General features: G+C 46.4%; 1 long non-coding RNA gene across 1 annotated transcript in view; it reads left to right on the plus strand.

Moving 5' to 3' along the window:
* The window catches only part of LOC146833094 (uncharacterized), a 137,561-nt gene that overhangs the window by 68,942 nt on the left and 55,741 nt on the right, over positions 1-12,878 (plus strand). The window contains exon 2 of the long non-coding RNA XR_014960198.1: positions 2,625-2,704. This is a non-coding gene — a long non-coding RNA (uncharacterized LOC146833094). The remainder of the gene's footprint in view (positions 1-2,624; positions 2,705-12,878) is intronic.

Consider the following 12,878-nt stretch of genomic DNA (forward strand, 5'->3'; position numbering starts at 1 on the left):
CTCTAGGTTTTCTTACATAACCCTCACCCACCAGGGTTGCCCCTTGGTGGCCTGCTTCATCGTAGGCTTCTTCCCATTCTGCTGCAAAATGGGGCATGCTACGACCTGCAAGATATGCAGGAACACTAATTAGTATGCTCTAAATGATGAAAAGAATAGGAGTGAGAGAAGTATTGTGAGAGATTTAAAAATATGTACCTGGTAGGTAAGTATAACTTTAATCCGTCCTCCTGGCGGTATAGTCCAAAAGTTGGGAGAGAGATTAGAAAGTGTAGATTGCAATTTAGCTTGCTTTCTATAGGTCTACATGTTTCAAGCCAATCTTCATGGCTTTTCTTCAGTACCTACAAGACCAAATATCCAACTCCCTGATTGCACTCCTAAAGTAGTAATGGCAAAGTGACTTCACACACCAAGCATGCTAATAGAAATCTTTTTTAGCACCTACTTGGTGTTACTGCTTGGCAGCCTGTAATATATAATGAGAGAGTTAGCCTGCAAAAGTTTTTGCAGAAAACAGTATAACAGGGCGCTTATACTAATAAATTAAAGAAAGCGCTCTGTATATGCTTATTATATATTCTTAGGAAATCACTTCTACGGGGCAGGTCATGCGATTTAAAATACAATGCTAGCTGAGGTCAGCACATCCAATAAGACGGTGATCCCTGTGATATAAAACACAAAGCACAATAACACACAAACATAGCACATAGTTTCATACAAAAATGAGGCAAGACTTTGCATCACAGGTCCTCCTGTGACAAGGCAAGCCTGTAGTCACACTCTATGGGGTAAAAAAACAAATAAAGCCATCATGTCACGCTCGTAAGAACAAGCTCACTCGTAGAAGTAACTATGCCATATGGCCACTTAAACGGCTGTGCCATACTCACTGCTTCAAGGCATTCTCATGGCCCAATCACCTAAGGAACTGCACCGAGGCCTGAATATTACCGTTCCCACCTCATTGAGCTGTTCATATAATATGTGCTGGTGATCGGGCACGTGGGCTGTGAGTCCTTGCTGCCCCGAATGGAGCAACTAGGCTGCTCACTCGTTTCCAAAATGGCGGTCACGAGTGGAGCCACTTCCTTGTTCCTCTTGTGGTGCCAAGGGCTGCAGACATTGGCATGCTCCATCTGCGTGGCTGCATCTGCCCTGGGCCAGTGTTTTGTAGTTATCATGTGGCTGTTGGGCGTGTTTTTGAGAGATTTTGTAAGACATGGGTGAAAAATCTGTGATGGCTAATTTTTAGGTAAGAAAATATGATATGATATATATTTCCAGCTAAAAGAATTAAGGATTGTCCCTAATGGCTCTTGCAATAACACTAGAGGGGAGGGTGGATATGTTCCCCCATTATATGTGCAAATATTGATGCCAAAGGATGGAATCTGGTGTTATCACCTATGTGCGCTGGCTGATTGAATGTGGCCTGTGCCATATATTGCTACAGAGGTCTAATTTATTCAGGGTCAGAGATATTTAAGACTCATATTGATGGGAGGTATTATGACAGTGATTCTTAAACTTTCTCAACCAGCGGCTCCCTTGACTAGTTGGCCTTGGCTCCCCATTACATTCAGTTTTTTTTGGCGGTGAGGAGTCGATTTTGCGCTATATAAAACTGCAAAAAAAGAGCTGTAACATGGCTAGATGAGTCTCTGATCTGTGACCATATTCTCGATTAAGAGGTGTCCATAAATTATAATATGACTGTTAGACCCTGCTTCCTGAGCACTAGGGCACTCAGGGGTTAGTTTGCTCCAATCGCATCAACTGGAGTGTTCCCAGCTGGTGTCCTGGGGCCTTGGTACTAGTGGACCCAAAACTGGATAACCAAGTACTCCTCTCCAGCAATTGACTCTCTCAGGGAAGCGAGACAGAGCAGTTCAAGTCTTACTCAAGGAGGTGAGGTGCGTTTAGACATTCAGAATTCAGTGCACACCGTACTATCAGCTGATAAAATCAATGTTCATTTAGTGCTTTACTTTTTAAAATGAAAAGTACTTTAATACACACAAGAGAAATATACTACTCATAATACTAGGATAAACAGTGAAAACCAGATGTCTGTACAACCCTCAGGGCCAGAGTTCTGACCCCAAACACTAGTATAGCGCCTAGACACTAAGCACTGTAAAAACACAGTTAACACGTAGACACACAATTAGCATTGCATTTTACAGACCATGTTGCACAGGGTTGCTCTCATTTGCTAGAACCAGGGTACCAATTCACGGAGTGAAATTATATATGTACGTATGATCCCGTTGTTGGCCTAAGGTATTCGCCAGCCTCCCTTAGGCAGCTTCCTCTGTGGTGGATTGTGATGCCAACACCTTATGGATGGCCTCTCGATCTTCTGCAGTGGCATTGAGGAATTTCTCCATTGTTTGCTCTAATTGCTCCTGACTTTCATACATTTTATTTATCACGGCCTCCATACTTCCAGATCCGAATCTGACACTACTTGTTGAGGTTTTACAAGGCTGGATCAGAGGTAAATGTGAGGAGGCTATTTTGGTGGCTCAGTGATGTCTGTTTATTGATATAGAAATGTTTATACTTTCATAAGGGAAACTCCTACTTGGGCTAATCAGGATCTTCTTTTCCTCCAGGTTGCTCGGCACCAGTGGAAGTCCTTGGAGTTACATGAAAAAGAAATAAAAAGAAAAGAAAAAGAAAAAGTAGGCGAGCAGTGAGTATGGGTTTGAACTGCTTATCTATTTTCTTCCCCACACCAGTAGTAATCACCAGGCATGTTTCTTTCCCCTTTGGGAATTGTTATGCCCATATGTGTCCTCTCTGGGACAGATGTACCTGTGTGCTTCCTTTGTTTGGTAGCCTTAACACACTAAAAAGATATATATATATATATATATTTTGTGCCCCAAAGAAAACAAAAATAAATAATAACGTGTAAAGTGGAAACAAATAACATAAAAATAAAGCTTCAGGTTAGCCTCTTTATTTCGGTTTTCTTCCTAATTTTATTAGGGCTCATGCCTTTTTATCCATTAAGGTAGGTTAACCTGCAGGTGTAGCACATTGGGTTGATGGTAACGTTTTCCCACCACCAAGCACCATGAGAGCTACGCCTGTAATATCCCCACTCGATTCCCGCTTTCGCCATTAACCCAGCTCAGCCGCAACTCTCCTGAATTGCGGCAGTCATTTGGCATCCTCCGGGGCAAACTGTCACACTTCTGGTCCAGTCTCAGTGTCCTCTTCTTCTCTTCTGGGCTGACGGTCGTTGTCTGGCTCGTGGCAGTCTTCGGTGCTCTCAGGCGGTCCCGCACCTGTTCTACGAATGCCCAGTGCGCTACCCTTTCTGGTACTTCCTGAATTGTTCCCATCTCCTCATTCTCTGCATCTGCGATGACATTCGTCTTCCTTCTGTCCGCCTCCTTTACGCCCTCTTCCTGCTCTGTGACTTCCTTCTTCCTCCACCCTGTGTCTTCTAAATAGGTTGTTATCTTCCTCAGACCTGCCTTTTTAAAGAGATAGGCTGGTTTTAGTATGGCATCCACGCTATGAAGGGTATTTTCTTTTCCTGTCCAGTATTGTCGAGAATTCCCTTCAAAACAGGTGCATTGCATGGTACTGCTTTCAATTCATCAAATGCCTTTTGACTCTCTCCAGTCCAGATCACCTTCCTGGGCTGCTTCTTAAAGGTCAGGACTGTTAGTGGACCAACTTTGGTCCCAAAGTTTGCAACAAAACTCCAGTAATAATCAGAAAGACCCGAAAAGGCCCTTACCTGGGTCTGGGTAGTGGGAATCTCACAGTCCTACACTGCCTGCACTTTAGCCTCCAGGGAGCGTACCTTCCCATTACCCAACTGATGCCCAAGATAACCATCAGAGGGCTGCCCAACTTGATGCTTGGTTCCCTTGATGGTCAGTTTGGACCCCTGTTCCAGGTGTTCCATGTTGTCCTTCCAGGAGATACTGAACACAATAATGTTATCCAGATATGCCACACAGAACTCTTCCAGGCCTTACAATACATGGTTGACTAGGTGCTGGAAAGTGGTGAAAGCATTCTTCAATCCAAAAGGCACAACTAGAAATTGGTAGAGGAGCCCTGGGGTTGAAAATGCTGTTTTCTCCTTGGCACCAGGGGTTAAGGCAATCTGACAGTAACCACTGGTTAAATCAAAAGTACTAAGTTACTTTGCAGCACCCAACCTATTCACCAGCTCATCTGCTTGGGGAATAGGATGCACATTCGTTTTTGTCACAGTATTTAGACCGTGATAGTCGTCACAGAGGCGCAGGTGAACTGACCCTTGCTTGGGCACTAACACCACTGCGCTGGCCTAGGGACTGCGGCAAGGCTCAACAACATCCAGGTTCTGCATCTTGGCCACTTTAGTCTTTATGCACTCTTGAACACACTTCTGACATCCTGTATGTATTGCTCTTAATAGACAGGGTGTCCCCTGTGTCTGTGTCATGAACACAGACAGGCGTCAGCCCAGGGGCAAATGAAATGAGATGGAAATATCTCCCTAGCAGCTCTTTACACTCTACCTGCTGTTGAGGTGTCAATTCAGAGGCAAGCTTAACTCCTTTAACCTAACCATCCATCTCCTCACCTTGCAGTAAGTCTGGGAGTGGCTCACTCTCCTCTTCCACTTCATCAGCCATTGCAAGTAAAGAAACCGTGTAATCCCTTTGGGTCTCCAGTGCCGCACCTGTGTCGACTTCATAGTTGACATCAGAAATCTTCCTAATAACTTTGTAGGGGCCACACCATTTGTCCTCCAGACCCTGGGGACAAATCAACTTCAGGTTCCACAATTCTGTACCCAGTCAATATAGCCTTCTGGTCATACCACTCCTTCATCAGCTCCTGGCTGGCTTGAAGGTTGTTCTTTGCTCTACTCATGAGCTGGGCCACCAGTCTACGGAGGCCCAGGGCATAGTCCACCACATCATGGGTGGGGGGACTTCGGGTTGCCCTCCCAGCCCTCCTTGACCAAAGTCAAGGGGCCTTGAACAGGATGGCCAAAAAGTAGTTGGAAGGGACTGAACCCTACTCTTTTCTGCGGTATAGCCCTGTAAACAAACAACAGGCATGGCAAAAGGAGATCCCACTTCCTCTTGAGGGGATCAGACAGAGGCCCATTATGCTCTTTAAGGTCATATCGAAGCACTCCAGCAAACCATTGGTCTTGGAGTGGTAAGCGGTCGAAAAGTGGTAAGTCACACCTACATCTTCCCACATGGCCTCCATGTAAGACTAGATGAAGTTTGTTCCCCTATCGATAACCACCGTGTGTGGAAATCCAATCCTGGAAAAGATTCCTAGAAGAGCCCTAGCTACCAACTTGGCAGTAGTGCTCCTGAAAGCCACAGCCTCAGGGTACCTGTTGGCATGACCCACCACACTAAAAATGTATTTGTTGACTGAGGATGAGGAACTGACCAACTTTTTGTGTAGTTCCTACTAATCCATAGGATATGCGCGTTTGTTGGGCAACATAAATGTTGGGTGAGGGGCTTAGACTGATTCCATGCACCGCCGCAGTATATGTTGGCCTAAAGACCAGCTAGCTCACAGAGCCACCATCAGCCCCCCTAACACCAAAGAGGGAGCTAATAATTTCTGGCAACCACTGAACATGACAACCCTGCCCTCTCAGGGTTCGTGGTAACAGATCTAGAACTTTTTTTCTCAGTCACTAATGCTCTCTTGTTCTCATAGAAATATACAGAGAATACACAATAGAACAGTGTCAATATATGTATTAAACCAACGTTATTATTGTATGAATACATGTGCTGTGATAATCAGTAGACAAAAGCAGATGAAAGTGATTACAAGCACCAAACTGGTAAATAGCAGGTATAGTTCCACCATGGTGCTAAAACAGTGTATATATGCAGGCATATGATACAGGTTAGTAATCAGACGTGCTCCTACTATGCAATCCCTACTCTGTCTGTTCAGAGTGTATGTAGGTGTCTAGCCAAGAATCTCCCCAAGGAATGATCCAACCCCATTACCTGGTGGGAAAGAATGTAGGACCCCGTCCTAGTCACGAACTGAACACCCCTCACGGAGATGTCAGGCAGCTGTTTGAGGATGCCTCAGCATGCAGGGACCTTCGATGTCAACTGAAGTGTCTCCTCTGCTAGCCCTCGTAAATGCTTATTTATTTATCATAAAAAGCATCCTTGCGATGTACGTGTTGATTAGCATTGTTATCGATACGCAGATAGTCTTGTCGCACCAGGAATTAAGATAGACCAACATTTGTTCAACGTGCATAAAGGTCTTGCACTCGGTGTTCGGGGGACCATGATAATGTTGCATGAAGCCAGAGGCATAAGCCAAGCAGTTTCAGAGACTCTAATCCAACAAGCGAATGCACACAAATGTGTGCAAAAGGTGATAGTCTGCTTTCTGCACAGCAACATTTTACTATGTAAGAAATGTGCAGCGTTTCATCATAGGCACATAACACCCACACCTCATACTAAGAGTCGACCTAAAAGGCTATCTACAGACCAGCAGACCATATAAAATTGTAAAACTGTAAAGTATCTAAAATCATTTTTTTGTAAAATAATATAAAAAACATCTTAAAACATACTGTTTGACATAATAGGCATTCAGAAAGCCAAGGTGCCTAAAAGTAGAGTAATAGAAGTGAAGAAAAAATCACTTTGTTCAAAAACAGGCCAAATAGTTCCCAACAAATGGAAAGGCCAATTGTTTATGTGTTCTGTTAGAAATTAGGGTCTCTAGTTGGTAAGGACTTGCACCTTTGTCCAAATAGGGACCCTACTTCCTAGTCGGGATAAGGAAGGGAGTTACACTCCTAAAATAACCCCTGCTCACCCCCTTGGTAGCTTGGCATGAGCAGTCAGGCTTATCTTAGAGGCAGTGTGTAAAGCATTTGCACATAACCAACAGTAATACAGTGTAAGCACTACAAAAGGACGCCACACCAGTTTAGAAAAATAGACAATATTTTTATGTACTATAAGACAAGACCAAAAAGGATAACAATCCACAATACAGTACCTAAAAATCTACATTGTCAAAATACGCTTTAAAAACAGTTCCTTGATGTCGATAGCTCCGTCTGGGGCTATCACGGCGCGTGAGCAAACAAATCCAAACAGTTCTGGCTGACCGCGGCGTCGCGGGCCAGCTACGGTGTCGGGAAGACCCGCAAACAGTACCTTTTAGAAATGCAGGGCGTCGGCGGCCTCTCGTTGAGCTTCCGAAAACACGGCGTCTGCAGGCGCCGGTTCTGGAGGTCGGTGCAGTAGTCGTCGGGGCCCTCGAAGTCACACGCGTTGCAGGTCGATCTCCTCTCTGTTGGAGTCAGGAGCGCTGGCGTCAGCAGGCGTCAGCTGCTGTGGGGCGAAGTGCAGCGGTGCGGCGAGCTGTGTCCTCAGGTCGCGGTGCCAGCAGCGGCTTGGTGGCGGCATCAGATGGCAGCATCGGCGGGACCAGGGCCGCGGTGCGAGATGAAGGCGGTGCTCGTCACGGTGCTAGCAGGTCACAGTGCAAGCAGCGGCGTTGTTGCTGAAGCACTGTCGTCGGCTGACGAACTGGAGACGATGGTGCCGGCGTCGGTAGGCCAAGGCTGCGGTGCGGGATGAGGGCGGTGCGTCGTGTATTTTATAAGCGGTACCCTCAAACCACGGTGCAAGCAGCGGCGTCGATTTCGGCATGGAGTGTCGTAGTCGGGGATACCAAGGCGTTGTTGTGAAGCGAGGTGGTGTGGAGTGCAGTGCCCACAGGTCACGGTGCAAGCAGTGGCTCTGTGGCGGCATCAGCAGGCATTGTTGGTGAGACCAGGGTCACGTTGCGGCGGTGCTGTCTGCGATACCAAGGCGTTGTCGTAAAGCGAGGCAGTGCTCACAGGTCACGGTGCAAGCAGAGGCTCGGTGGCGGCATCAGTAGGCGGCGTCGGTGAAACCAGGGTCGCGGTGCGGCGGTGCCCTCTGCGATGCCAAGGAGTCGTCGTGAAGCGAGGCGGTGCGGAGTGTGGTGCCCCCAGGTCGCGGTGCGAGCAGAGGCTCGATGGAGGCGTCTGCAGGCATCGTCAGTGAGATCAAGGTTGCGGCGTTGCGTCAGTGCCCTCTGCAGTGCCGTCAGGACACGGAGTCGGCAGCGGCATCATAGACGTCGTCGAGTTGCTTTTCCTCTGTTGCAGCACAAAACACACAGTCCCCAGTGCTGCGGGCAGAAGAGTTTGAAGTCTTTGTTGTTCCTGAGACTTCTTGAACAGGGGGCAAGCTCTACCTCAAGCCCTTGGAGAAACTCACAAAGCAGATTGCCGTCTGCTTGATCCAAAAGAGTTCTAAAGTTAGTTCAGGGGTCTGGGCCTCAATATTTATATCCCAAAATCCTTTGATCTCTTAGGTAGAGATTGTCTGTGCCCAGCCAGAACCAGTTCTGCCTTCTCTGGTGTGATTTCCTGGCAAGAGGTGGAGACGGCATTGCCAGAGGCAGACCAGGCCCTTTGAGGTGCAAGGAAATCTCCCCCCCCCCCCTTCCCCCATCGCATCCCAGGTCTATTCAGCCCTTTCCTGACCCACCTAGACTATCTGGAGCCACTCCTGCTCCCCCAGCCTGCTGTCATCCAAAACCCAGATAGGCACACTGGATGACTGGCAAGAAAATACCTACTTTCTAAAAGTGGTATTTTCAAACACAAAATGTAAAAATCACCTTCATTAAAAGATGCATCTTTAGATTCTGAGTTCAGGCATTCTAAATTGTATTTCCCTACCTAGTTCCCAGGGCCAGTTATGTTTATAAGATGTTATAAACAAACTTCCCATTCTGTCCTATGGGGAACAGGAAGCCTTACAGTAGTGAAAAACAAAATGGGCTGTGATTCACTATCAGGACATGCCACACACACCAGGGCATGTCCTACCTTTCACCTACACTGCACCTTGCCCATAGGGGTACCTTCGGCCTTCCCTAGGGGTGCCTGACATGTAAGAAAAGGAAAGGTTAGGGACTGGCAAGTGTGTACACTGGCCAAATCGACATGGCAGTTACCAACTGCGCGCAGACTCTGCAATGGCAGGTCTGAGTTACGTTTTTAAGGCTACTCGCGTGGGTGGCACAATCAGTGCTGCAGACCCACTAGTAACAGTTGAACTACAGGCCCTGGCACACTCAGTGCACTTTACTAGGGACTAACAGGTAAATCAAATATCCAATCATGGAAACACCAATCCATAACACAATTTACCACGCACTTGCCGAGGCACACAAAATGATTTCTAAACCAATGAAGCTGGCTTCCACCGTTTGTTTTGCGTACATCAATTGGAGTCCACAAATTGCTTCAGGATTTTCTTTCCATACTTCTTTATTTGTTTTCCTTTTATAAACAAAGTGTATGTACAAAACGGCCGACAGGTGTTTCGTCCAAACGGACTTTCTCAAGGCTAATAAATATCGATGAGTCCAATCGTTTAATCCATGGTCGGTCGAATATATGTAAAAAAAACGAGTAGTATGTATACCTCGATTCATCACTAGAATTGAACACCACGGATCATACACCTTCCGTTTCTGTAATCACTTTCTCCAGATCATGATGAACCTTTCCTTGGATTATCGTCGTGAATTTAGACTGAAGCAATTTGTGAACTCCAATTGATGTACGCAAAACAAACGGTGGAAGCCAGCTTCACTGGTTTAGAAATCATTTTGTGTGCTCGGCAAGTACGTGATAAATTTGTGGACTCCAAAGGGCTTTGTTGTCTCATTGGTGTTTTGGTTTGTCTTCCAAAGGCAGAGGAGGACTTTTTGCCTGATAGCACCTAAGATACTAATCAACTGTGAACTATTGATTTGAACACATAATACAGTGGATGTGCATGTAAAATATGGCAGCTTCTGCTTGGTTCTCTTTGTGTAAAACCATAACACAATTTACCACAAGAGCATGTGCACTTTACCACTGATCAGCAGTGAGAAAAGTGCGCAGAAACACTACACCAGCAAAAACGGAGTCAAAACCGGGAGGGCAGAAAGCAAAAACTCAGGGGAAACAGGCCAAAAGATGCCAAGTCTAACATGTTCCAAATGGTAGTCGCAACATTGCTGCTGCCAGCAACTGCTGATGACGTTCCCAGGGGGCGCACCTTGAAACAAGTTTATAGAGCAAAGGTGGGTCCATCCAGTTCCCACAACAGCTGCTGAGGGAGCAACTACATCCTGTAAATGTTCTGCAGAGCCGGTATCCAGTTCTCTAGGAGCCAAAGCATCCCAGAGTGGTTAAAAAAATGCATTTAGTAGCAATGGAATACGCTGGTGCAAACCATGCCCATGGATTTTAAGGGGTCCATCAGCACCTCAATATCCAATGGAGCAAGCAATTGCGACCCCAGACAGAAATTCAGCACGCATTCATGACTGGACAAGAGGCAGCGAAATATAGGTTGTACGCAGTGAAGTCACGCAGACCTAACCGTTAAGAATCAATGCTCGTTCAGTTATTGAAGCCGAGGTGTGCAGAGGCAGTGTATCATGCACTCACAGCATTGTAGGACAGGCAGTGCTGTCTCCATTCTAGTTCGAACTGGAACGTCCCTTGTGGAGCAGAAAACTTCCAAAAACGCATTCCATTTCAGAGTGTATGAATGATGGAATAACTCTGAAAACCGTCTGAAAGGTGCTAGCCACTGCAGAGCCAATACATTTTAAAAAGTGTGCTATTCCCTTCATATTAGACATGTTAAAGATACGGTGTACTAGCTCCCCAAAATGCAGTGGGAAGTTAGTATGAAGTAGCATCTGTATTTTTGACGAAGACCTGGTAACCTGGAGATCAATCGTTATGGCCACATCCGTTTGAAAAAGCATGGCTTTCAGCTTGTTCAGAGAATCAAGGGGTATGTTGGAAACATTTATCAAAGGCCATGGCATTGCCTACCTAACTGTGCGGGCAGATGGAAACAAGTAACCATGGAATTAACCATCACCAGATAAGTGTTACTGGGTTCAACTCTCACAGCCTGACCCACTGAGATGAACTTCCATGTCCCCATTCCTACATCTAACCTTGAAAGGCAATTCCCGGTATTCATGCACAAATCCTTCCCCTAACACTTCCTATCTGCCTCCCTGGTGGTGTTATAGACAATATTGGAATTGGAATGTTGTGACTGGCAGGGTAATATGCAAATAGAACAATTCATGGACAGAATGCAGAACAATGTCATACATTCACCCCAGTACAGAGATCTGGGCCTAGATCCATCGTTTTTTTGCTCACCATGCCATTCCAGTTTGAACCCAGCCATATGCCAATCAGTCTTGACCCTGTGCCCAATGGGAACAGTCCAGCCTGATCTACCCTGCCAGGTTCTACCTGGAATGGAACCAAGCATCCTAGGAACGGTTTCGGGGATTCACCATTCATCAGCCAGGATAGCTTGACTCCAGTGGCATGGAGAGCATTGGACCCACGTATGGGCATACCCGTCCCACTCGGGGTGACAAATGCAAAAAGAACAATTGATGGACAGAATGCAGAACAATGTCATACATTCACCCCAGTACAGAGATCTGGGCCTAAAGCCATTGTTTTTTTGCTCACCATGAAATTCCAGTTTGAACCCAGCCATATGCAAATCAGTCTAGACCCTGTGCCCAATGGGAACATTCCAGCCTTAACTGCCAGGCCAGGTCCTCCCTGGACTGGAACCAATCATCCTAGGACCGGTTTCTGGGTTTCACCCCTCATCAACCAGGGTAGCTTGACTCCAGTGGCATAGAGAGCACAGGACCCACGTCTGCGCATACCCGTCCCACTCGGGGTGGCAAATACAAAAAGAACAATTGATGGACAGAATGCAGATCAATATCATACATTCAACCCAGTGCAGAGATCTGGGCTTAAGTCCATAGTTTTTTTGTTCACCATGCCATTCCAGTTTGAACCCAGCCTTATGCAAATCAGTCTTGACCCTGTGCCCAATGGGAAAAGTCCAGACCGAACTGCCAGGCCAGGTCCTCCCTGGACTGGAAGCAAGCATCCTAGGACCGGTTTCGGGGTTTCACCCCTCATTAGCCAGAATAGTTTGACTCCAGTGGCATGGAGAGCACAGGACCCACGTCTGGGCATACCCGTCCCACTCGGGATGACAAATATTTTGGTTTGTTCTGCATTCCGTCCATCAATTGTGTGTCTTTTGCTTCCTTGCCCTAAGTGCGCCGGGTATGCCCAGACATGGGTCCCGGGCTCACTGTACCACTGGATTCAAGCTATCCTGGTTGAGGAGGGGTGAAACCCCGAAACCAGTCCTAGGAGGCTTGTTTTCGGTCCAGGGAGGACCTGGCTTGGCAGTTCGGGCCGGACTGTTCCCATGAGGCACAGGGTCAAGACTGATTTGCTTATGGCCAGGTCTAAACTGGGGTGGCATGGGGAGCAAAAGAATGATGGATTTAACCCAGATCTCTTGACTGGGGGTGAATGTTTTGATTTGTTCTGCATTCCGTCCATCAATTGTGTGTCTTTTGGCAGGGTAATATAACCATGGATTACCCAATCTGTGTATGGCGTCTCAGCAACAGTGAAAGGTAATTGATCTAATTTTTCAATACGCACCATGGTATACTTTGCATCTCTTCATGCCATTAATATCTGTCATTCAGTTTGGTTGTTTGAAGAAAACAGATTGCTGCTATTAACATAACTTCATCGCACGTGGCCAGAAGGTAAGGCTTGAAGGTTCCAGCTTAATAACACAATTGAACGGATTGGTGACTGTCCATATTATAAAATAGACATATTCTGCTGCATTACTTCAATTGCAGAAAATACTATGTTGTCCACTGAATATATCTTGGAGTGAAATGTGGTGATGTACACACAG

The sequence above is a fragment of the Triturus cristatus genome, chromosome 4_2, assembly GCF_964204655.1.
Source record: "Triturus cristatus chromosome 4_2, aTriCri1.1, whole genome shotgun sequence".
NCBI lineage: Eukaryota > Metazoa > Chordata > Amphibia > Caudata > Salamandridae > Triturus > Triturus cristatus.